We start from the raw sequence: 9,229 nt of genomic DNA, 5'->3' as shown, positions 1-9,229 counted from the left end.
CCAGTGAAATAAAAAGTAACTTAATAGCCAAAAAACAGGCATACCATAAATATAAAGCTATACAAAATAATGATGATAAATTACAGTACGATAATCTACGCTGCATATCGAAAAGACTTATTAAACAAAGCAAAAGAGCACTGGAGATCCACATTGCTAATACGTGCAAATCAAATCCTAAAGAATTTTACAGTTACATTAGAAAGAAAAAGGTTATGACTACATCAATAGGTCCTCTAGAAACAAACAATGGCAAACACACTGAAAATGAGGTCGAAATGGCAAACATTCTTAATGATTACTTTGCGTCTGTTTTTACAGTAGAAAACACCACCAGAAACCTACTGTTACCCACAAACCAAGCAAATAGCACAGTCCTTAGTAACTATGCTATCCATACTAACGATATCCTTTCAGCCATAAATAGTACGAACATAAACAAAACCCCTGGCCCCGATAAAATATCACCGAGAATTCTCAAAGAAGCAAAACATGAGTTACTGCTGCCACTCTCTGTCTTATTCAATAAATCATTAAGTACTGGGAAAGTTCCACGCGAATGGAAACTAGCAAATGTAACACCAATTTTCAAAAAAGGAAATGAGTCGCACCCAGGAAATTACAGACCAATCAGCTTAACATCAGTAGTGTGCAAGTTAATGGAAAAAATCATAAGAGATAAAATAGTTAATTATCTAGAAGAAAATAATATAATTAAAGACTCGCAGCATGGATTCAGACATCGTCGTTCATGCTTAACTAACTTACTGGACTTCTTCCATGATTTTTACAATTCATACGATGACTCAAGAGCAATAGATATAATTTACCTTGACTTTCAGAAAGCATTTGACACTGTCCCTCACAAGCGTCTCATGAGAAAAATAGAAGCACATGGAATAAAAGGAAAGACGCAAAAATGGTTACAAGACTGGCTGTCAGACCGAAAACAGAGAGTTGTGATAAACGGAAAGGAATCCAAATGGCGTAATGTGATCAGCGGCGTTCACCAAGGCTCAGTACTTGGACCGATACTTTTTATTATCTATATAAATGATATTGATGAGGGTCTAAATTGTAAAGTATCCAAATTTGCAGATGATACTAAAAATAACCAGTAAAGTCACTTCAAAATTACTGTGGCAGCAGTTACAAAATGACCTTAATACTTTAGCAAGCTGGGCAGAAAAATGGCAAATGAAATTCAACACAGAAAAATGTAAAGTACTTCATATTGGAAGTAACAATGTCCATGCAAATTACAAAATGAACAATATTCAGTTATCAAGTACAGACAGTGAAAAGGATCTTGGTGTGATAATATCAAGTGACCTAAAACCAAGCAAGCAGTGCACCGATGCGGTTAAAATTGCAAACAAGCTAGTGGGTTTTATTGGAAGAACTTTCGGGTTTAAATCGGAAAAAGTCATACTTGCCTTGTACAACTCGCTAGTGCGCCCCCATCTTGAGTATTGTGTGCAATTCTGGTCTCCGTACTACAAAAAGGACATTGAAAAATTAGAGAAAATTCAGCGAAGAATCACAAAAATGATACCACGACTTAGAAACAAACCATATGAGGAATGCCTTGAAGAACTTAAATTATTTAGCTTAACGAAGCGCAGGTTAAGAGGGGACCTTATTGAAGTTTTCAAAATCATGAAGGGGTATGACAACTTAGACATGAATAAATATTTTGATATTGCTATTTCGCTGCCCTCATATTTAGAATGAGGTTAGACTGACTGACTGACTGATTCACTGACCGACAAGCACAACCTCCAAACATTTCCCTACAATACACAACTCTCGCTGTTCTAAGACATCAAAGATCATTCTAAACGCTGTAACAAACAAAAGACCGGTCGAGTCAAACCAGAAGTAATGGCTGCAAAATTGTGGGAAAGCGATTCCAATCCCACGAAGCAAAATACTTCTTCTTTAACAGAGTTGTAAATATCTGGAACAGATTACCCTCAGATACCGTGAACAGTATCTCAATTGAGACATTCAAAAACAAATTAGACAAGTATTTGCACGAGAATCCTCAGCTGACTCTCTTTCTGTCCGAATAACTTGCTTTTATAGCTACGGTACATATAAGTTCATGCCCCTTTAGTCTACAAGACACCCCGTAAACAATGTACCCGTACATAGTGTTGCGTCACGATATTATACATTTTCAATTTATTCAGTGCAAAGAAAGCAATATAAGCACAGATTAGGATCTGCACAGATAACCCTGAGTTAACGGTCACTACTCATACTTTCGACCTGTGATGGGCTGTGGATCACTGAGGGTCCATGTTAGTCAAGAGACCACCATCAGGATTTTTTTTATGTACCAGGGGTCACTGCTTCAGGATGAAACTTGTGTACTTGTTCCATTTGGGAGAGTTCCCTGTCTCAGTGGAGTGAACGGAGCTAGGGCCTGATTGACTGCTGCCTACCTTAAAAGCGCCAGGCAAGGCTGCCCCCCCACCCCTAAACATCCACACTGTGCTGTCCCCTCGTTTCTACAGGACACCCTGTAAACTTAACATAGCATCACGTCACGTCATTATACGTTTTTCGATTTACCCAAAGCAAATGAGGTAATATACAGTAAGCACAGATTAGGATCTGCACAGACAACCCTGAGTTAACGGTCACTACTCTTACTCTCGACCTGTGATGGGATGTGGATCACTGAGGGTCCCTGTTAGTCAAGTGACCACCATCGGGATTTTTTTAATGTACCAGGGGTCACTGCTTCAGGATGAAACTTGTGTACTTGTTTCACATGGGAGAGTTCCTTGTCTCAGTGGAGTGAAAGGAGCTATTGCCTGATTGACTGCTGCCTACCTATAAAGCGCCAGGGAAGGTTGCCGCACCACCCCTAAACATCCACTCTGTGCATTGCACATCCACACTGTGCACTGTGCAGTCCCTTTTTATCTAAGACACCCGTCTTATATATTTTTCAATCTCCCCAATGCAAAGAAAGCAATATAAGCACAGATTAGGATCTGCACAGATAACCCTGAGTTAACGGTCACTACTCTTACTTTCGACGTGTGATGGGCTGTGGATCACTGAGGGTCCATGTTAGTCAAGTGACCACCATCGGGATTTTTTTAAATGTACCAGGGGTCACTGCTTCAGGATGAAACTTGTGTACTGTCCCACATGGGGGAGTTCCTTGTCTCAGTGGAGCAAACGGAGCTAGGGCCTGATTGACTGCTGCCTACCTTAAAAGCGCCAGGCAAGGCTGCCGCACCACCCCTAAACATCCACATTGTGCAGTGTGTAGCTTCCACGTTATGTCCACAGACTTCCCATTAACTCAATGTACCGGTTTATAATGTCATGCCGTAACTATTATTTTATTTGTTTACTTTCTCTTTCAGGTTACTCTATCGGGTAGCTTATAGACAAAGTATTATAGAATGTGCCTTTTCCTTTTCAGTGTTTCCTATAAAATTTCCATGTCAGTTTTTCCATGCTGCATGGTGGTTTTTCTCACTTTTTCCTGGAGGGTTTGGTGGTGGGGGGAGCCTTCTTGCTTTACTCGTACTATCCTTATCCTTCAGCATGTAGAGTTAGATCTTGTAGTCATAGTTTTCTCTAACAAGCAGCCTCGAAAGGACCATAAGGTCTGTTGCTGTTTGCTTTCCTGTGTAATCCTGTGTAATCTCACCCTTGGCCTCCCCCTCCTTCACCCCCCCTTCACCTCACCCTTCACCTCACTCACATACACTCTCTTCGTCAGTCTCTCACTCTCCATCCTCTCCACATGGCCAAAATCCTTAGTGATAACAGTAAAAACATCAACCTTTGCTTCTCTCAAGTAAAACAACTCGTCAGCGAAGGAAGCAGATTAATGAAAAAAAAAAAAAAAAAAACTCAGCTAAACATGACAGCAACAGAATCCAAACACCTTAAAGAACACCACCAATGAAGCGATCAAAACACGTAGGCAAAACAACTCAGAGAACGTACTGGACTCCCATGATCACCAAAAAAACGGCAGCAAATTATGGAAAACAATTACATACACACCAGAAAAATTCACCCTTCCTACCTTTAAATTTTACCGATCAGTGAAGAAACCATCCCCCCCCCACCAAAAAAAAAAAAAAAAATGTACAGATGACAAAAAAAAAAACACGCGGACAAGGTAATTCATTTCTGTGCATCAGTTTTACATAATCCTCAAAGGAGAGCAATAAAAAAGGCAAAAATAAAAGCAGCACCGTAAAACTCTGTGCATCAGTAAGCTTTAAAAAATCTGTGGTCTAGAACAAATAAAAAGAAAAATGAAAAGTAGCTCACATGGAAGTTTCTCACTGACCTCATAATTCCAGAAAATTGTTTTATAAAATGTAACAATCCGCTTTCAGCTGGAAATTACTAGCCAGCGGAGGAGACTAAGAAGCAGAGGAGGTGCATTTTTTTTTTATGCGTGGAAGAAGGAACCAAAGGCTGAGCCCGCACAACGTTCCTTCCAAGAGAAAAAAAAACACAAAAGAGAGCCTAATTCAAGATCCATTCATTTCGAGATGCCTGGACGCACTGGGTTTGAAAGACTGGATATCATAGGAAGTAGGAAATACAGACAGAGGGAGACAGTTCCGGAGTTGACCTGTTGCATAAATGAAAGACTGGGAGTAACGGTTAACTCTTGCATACTAATAGAACATCTGTATCAATGGACAGAAAAACGTACCATGCCCCTCTCAGGTTAGGAACATAGCCCAGCAGAGGAGACGACGAAGAAAAAGAGGTGGCAGACTTTTATATCTGAAGTCAAAGGAAGCTGCTCTCATCTCAGGAATTTTAGCAACCAAAGGAAATTAAAACAGAATAGATGAAGTATTAGACGAGCTTTTGCATCTGCCTGTGTAGTCAGAATCTTAGGAATAATAGTCAGCAGAAGAAGAAGCAGGAAAATAACATATAAGGTGATGTATCAGGCGAACACTTGTATATGTAGTGAGAATCTCAGGAATATTGGCCAGCACTGGAAACTGGAAAGCAGAACACACACACACACACACACACACACACACACACACACACACACACACACACACACACACACAAGCAGGATACAACGGCCTTCCTACAAACACCATTATGCCAACAGAGGCCGGTATGGATATGCGTCAGTCAGTGCTGTTGTTTTATATACACACCCAAAACTTTCATTGTGTAGCCATCTGTGTCCTTTTATTATTATTATTATTATTATTATTATTATTATTATTATTATTATTATTATTATTGTTATTGTTGTTGTTTTTATTATTATTATTATTATTATTATTATTATTATTATTATTATTATTATTATTATTATTATTATTGTTATTATTATTATTATTATTATTATTATTAGGTGGGGGTAAGGGGATGGGTCTGTTATGATGTGGCAGGGGTAAACCAGCTCTGCTGTCGGGCCCTGCTCGGATGTCACTGATTGCATTGCGCAGTTGACCCTTGTGCGGTGTGGTGCGGTGAGGATCTGTCTGTTCTCCCCTTTGGGGCTAAGATGCGAATGAATGTGTTTGAATGGATGAGTAAATGGGGAGTGTGTCGTCCTGTCTCGGCTACCTCCCTTTCCTTGGGGGAAGCAGCCTAGGTATATAGATAGATAGATAGATTATTATTATTATTATTATTATTATTATTATTATTATTATTATTATTATTATTATTATTATTATTATTGTTGTTGTTGTTGTTGTTGTTGCTGGTTGTTATTATTATTATTATTATTATTATTATTATTATTATTATTATTATTATTATTATATTATTATTTCACTCTCATCTTAAATGTCGGGACCAACTGCCTAACCCCGGGCTCGTACGCTTCTGATGGGGCAGTGTAGGATTGGATGATGGATGGATGGATGGATTATTATTATTATTATTATTATTATTATTATTATTATTATTATTATTATTACATCGGCAACTTCCGGATTTACTAATAATCATAGGGAATGGCCAACGACCGAGGCTACAAGGCAGGGTCAAGGCAGACAATTTAGATCTAATACGAACTAGATCAGCGGAAATGTTAAGGGTCAGACAAGAACAATGGAGGAAAATTTTGTGAAGAGTCAGTCGAAGGTCTGGGTCACAACATTCTCTCTCTCTCTCTCTCTCTCTCTCTCTCTCTCTCTCTCTGTCTACGTGTGAACTAAGTAGCTAAAATTTTTTCGTCTGATTTGGATTATAATTCTTGGATGAGTCGGGGATCTGAAAAATAATTATTCTTTTTTTTTTTTGTAGAGGAAGGAAGGGCAAGGAAGAGAGAGAGAGAGAGAGAGAGAGAGAGTATCACCTAGAAGGCCGATGTTTTTGTTGCTGTTCACGAAGAGCAAAAAGAGAGAGAGAGAGAGAGAGAGAGAGAAACTGAGGATCACGCTGAGGGCTATTTTTTTTTTTTTTTACTCAGAGCAAGGAGAGAGAGAGAGAGAGAGAGAGAGAGAGAGAGAGAGAGAGAGAGAGCTGATTATAAGCCTGTTTTGTGAATCCCGGGGCCTGATTGTATGAAAAAAAAAAAAAAAATTGTGATATTTTGGAAAACTCATCCCAGAATTCTAAGCATTATCGGAGGCTTCTTAACACATCTACCTAAGCGATTTATTTTGCATATTACACCTGAGCAATGTATTATATCCTTTTAAATATCGACAATTTAAATATCGACAGAATTTAAATATCGACAGAATTTAAATATCAACAGAATTTAAATATCGACAGAGTTTAAATATCGACAGAATTTAAATATCGACAGAATTTAAATATCGACAGAGTTTAAATATCGACAGAATTTAAATATCGACAGAATTTAAATATCGACAGAGTTTAAATATCGACAGAGTTTAAATATCGAAAGAATTTAAATATCGACAGAATTTAAATATCGACAGAATTTAAATATCGACAGAATTTAAATATCGACAGAATTTAAATATCGACAGAATTTAAATATCGACAGAATTTAAATATCGACAGAATTTAAATATCGACAGAATTTAAATATCGACAGAATTTAAATATCGACAGAATTTAAATATCGACAGAATTTAAATATCGACAGAATTTAAATATCGACAGAATTTAAATATCGACAGAATTTAAATATCGACAGAATTTAAATATCGACAGAATTTAGATACTGACAGAATTTAAATACCGACAGAATTTAAATCAGTGACGTACAGGTGGATATCGAGGTGTAAAATGCAGAGTAACTCTCTACAGAGGAGGTGTTAGGAATTCTTCATAAAATGTGAGACCCATTTAGCGAGGAATTATACTCCTTTCACTTCAGCTTGGCTTATCATTGCCGGCTGTCCTTCAACAGTGCTGGAATATGATGCTAGTCACGAGGAAGTGCTGTGGAAATGATACAGAGTTATAGCACGTGAAATAAGCAGCGAATGGACGAAACCCCTCCTCTTCTTTCTCTCCCTCTTTCCTCCCCTCTCTCCTCTTCTTCCCTCTCTCCCTACGTTTCTTCTCTCCCTATTTCCCTCTTTCCTCTCCTCCCCTCCTTCCCTCCCTATTTCCCTCTTTCCGCTCCTTCCCTCCTTCTCTCCCTATTTCCTTCCCTCCTCTCCTCCCTTCCTTCTCTCCCTATTTCCTTCCCTTCTCTCCTCCCCTCCTTCTCTCCCTCCCTTCCCTCCTGTCGCCTGTGTGTAATGGAGGTTCCGGGAAGGGAAGGGTTGTGTTGGGATATTAGCCACCCACTCGCTAGCCAAACTTAGCCCTTTTTTTTTAGTTCTACCTCTATTCTGCCCGTATTCCCGTTTTCTGTGTGTTCTTTGACTCCCTGATTATCTCGCTTCGCCTCTCTCTCTCTCTCTCTCTCTCTCTCTCTCTCTCTCTCTCTCTCTCTCTCTCTCTCTCTCTCTCTCTCTCTCTCTCTCTCCTACTCTATTTTGTCTTCTTTAGTTCCTTAATTATTCCTCCATTGTCTTATCTCACCATCCACCTTCTCTCTCTCTCTCTCTCTCTCTCTCTCTCTCTCTCTCTCTCTCTCTCTCTCTCTCTCTCTCTCTCTCTCTTATTCTGTTCTTTATATCTTTTTTTACTTACCTTATTCTTTCCTCCTAATTTCCCTTCTCTCTTTCTCTCTTTCTTTTTTTTTTTCTCTCTCTCTCAGACTCTGTCCCTTTTGCGTTTTCACTGTTATTTTTTTCCTTGTGAGGTGCAGGAGAGGGACGCCTTCACGTGGTGGCACCGATATAGCCAGGCGGGTCTACTGCCTGGTTATACATACGTCCCTCAAATACTTTTTTTTTTTTTATGTAAGAAAGAAGGAACCAAAGGCCGAGTTCCCAGGCAGGCAGGCAGGCAGGCTGGGTGGCAGGCAGGCAAGCAGGCAGGCAGATAGGCAGGGTAGCAGGGAGGCAGGCAGGCAGACAGGTAGGGAGGCAAGCAGGCAGACAAACAGACAAACAGGGAGGCAGACAGGGTGGCAGACAGGGAGGCAGAAAAGGTGAGCAGAGCGGCTGATGGAGTAGATGGAAAGACAGATGGAGCCTAGGATGGGGGTAGGTCAAGGGTCACGCCTCACATTTCACATTTGTGTTTGTAATTCTTGACGCAGAGGCACGACGGGGGTGTGGATGGGGGGAGGACAGACGTATGCCATGGAATACTATACTCCTTTCACTCTAACTTGGCCTATAATTGCCTTCTGTCCATCTTGAATACTTAGTTGTAACAAGATCACTAGAATAAGATGCTATACTCCTTTCACTCTAACTTGGCCTAAAATTGCCTTCTGTCCATCTTGAATACCGAGTTGTAAGAAGATCACTAGAATAAGATACCTTCACTATACTCCTTTCACTCTAGCTTGGCCTAAAATTGCCCTCTCTCCGTCTTGAATACTGAGTTAGAAGAAGTAATCACTAGAATATAATACGATTCTATTTTTACTCTTAACTTGGCCTAAAATTACCTTAACTCCATCGAATGCTGAGTTGTAAATATAAGCACTAGAATATGATGCTAGTCACGAAGAAGTGCTATGGCAAGGATGAAAGACCCAAGCTAGTGTATTTATCTGGCACTAAACAACGTGAAATAAGCGACAGAGGGACGGAAATCTGTGCCAGTATAATGTACCAGAACTATAAATGCTTTTAGTGTGTCGTAGCGTTTCTTACTAAGCGATTTATTTTGCACATTGCACCTGAACATTCTGTGGTACGATACAGAT

The sequence above is a fragment of the Coenobita brevimanus genome, chromosome 59, assembly GCF_032717465.1.
Source record: "Coenobita brevimanus isolate Jiangsu-jjx chromosome 59, ASM3271746v2, whole genome shotgun sequence".
In the NCBI taxonomy this organism is placed as follows: domain Eukaryota; kingdom Metazoa; phylum Arthropoda; class Malacostraca; order Decapoda; family Coenobitidae; genus Coenobita; species Coenobita brevimanus.
The sequence above is the reverse complement of the archived record's forward strand: the minus strand, read 5'-3'. Positions refer to the sequence as shown.